Source organism: Piliocolobus tephrosceles, unplaced genomic scaffold (assembly GCF_002776525.5).
Source record: "Piliocolobus tephrosceles isolate RC106 unplaced genomic scaffold, ASM277652v3 unscaffolded_11990, whole genome shotgun sequence".
In the NCBI taxonomy this organism is placed as follows: Eukaryota; Metazoa; Chordata; class Mammalia; order Primates; family Cercopithecidae; genus Piliocolobus; species Piliocolobus tephrosceles.
Window position 1 is genome coordinate 24 of NW_022293188.1, and position 1,238 is coordinate 1,261.

General features: G+C 19.2%; 1 long non-coding RNA gene across 2 annotated transcripts; it reads right to left on the reverse strand.

Annotated features, from left to right (window-relative positions):
* Positions 1-450: 450 nt before the first annotated feature.
* Positions 451-1,235, reverse strand: LOC111533096. 2 transcript variants are annotated; one of them, XR_003307509.1, is made up of 3 exons: positions 1,208-1,235; positions 879-986; positions 451-763 (listed from the first exon to the last, which is right to left on the reverse strand). It is a non-coding gene; the product is annotated as an uncharacterized LOC111533096 (long non-coding RNA). The 2 variants fall into 2 exon arrangements; XR_002728742.2 differs by having other exon boundaries at positions 1,204-1,219.
* Positions 1,236-1,238: the final 3 nt, after the last annotated feature.

A 1,238-nucleotide genomic window follows, 5' to 3' on the forward strand; every position in this document is an offset into this window, starting at 1 on the left:
TTTACACTTTTTTTAATACTACTGTCTTTAATTTATGTATTTATATAATTATATAAATAGGTACATATATGTACGTATATATATGTGTATATGTACCAACTCACATAAGTTTTGTTATCATTTTTAATTTGTTCGTTTTTATTTACCAGTGCTACAAGTTGTTTTTATATAATACTAAAAATTTTAAAAATGTTAAAAATGTTAAAAATCTTTAAACTCTTATTTATAAATCATTTCCTTCTCATATATATAACTTTTATTATTATTATTCGCTTTTACGTGTATATATATATATATATATATATTCATTTATTTATTAATTTCTTAATGCAAAAATAACTTTTTTCTTTTATATTAAACACGTATGCATGCATGCGTATATATTTTTCGTATCTGCTTATTTATAACGCTTAATTTAATAAACGAAATAAAAGAAAAGCATATACACAACACATAATTAAGCAGAAAATCAAATAACCAAAAAATTAAAAATATATAGTTTGTTCAATTATTGTTAAACAAATAATAAAAAATTTTATAAATGTACACTCTCTTTTTTTTTATAAAGTTATATTGATGTAGTAAAATGCGTAAATCACATATAGGCGTATGCATATATTTGTATATTATTTGTTAATATCAAATTAAAAAAAAAAAGAAAAAAAAAAAAAACATTCAGTAATGGCTTATTTGGAGTTTCACGTGTTACTAGTAGGATCAAAGGCTAATATATCACCATTTCTGTTATTTTGCTTTTGAAGGGCTAAAAAAAAAAAAAAAAAATTAAAAAAAAAAAAAAAAAAAACATAATTAAATCATATTTATGGCAATTTTTTTATTTCAAAAAAAATACGCAGATTTATATTAGTCAGAATTACCTTCCCTTCGTTCTTCAGATATTTTATTTTTATATTTTTCTTTATTTTTAATTTCTTCATATTTGTCTTTGTATAGCACAGTGTTTTCATTATACACAGAATCAACACCTTAGTTTCATAAAAAAAAAAATATATATACGTATATGTGCATATGCTAATGTAATTATATTTTTCTTTTTCTATAACAGTGACAACTATTGTTTAATATACGTACTTTTTTTTTTATCAAATTATATATGTGCCTAATGATTATAGTATGTCATAAAAAATATATTTTTATTTATTATTATTATTATTTCATATTTATAAAATATTTTTTTAAAACCAACTATTCCTCTAGGATAATGTGATTTAATTACT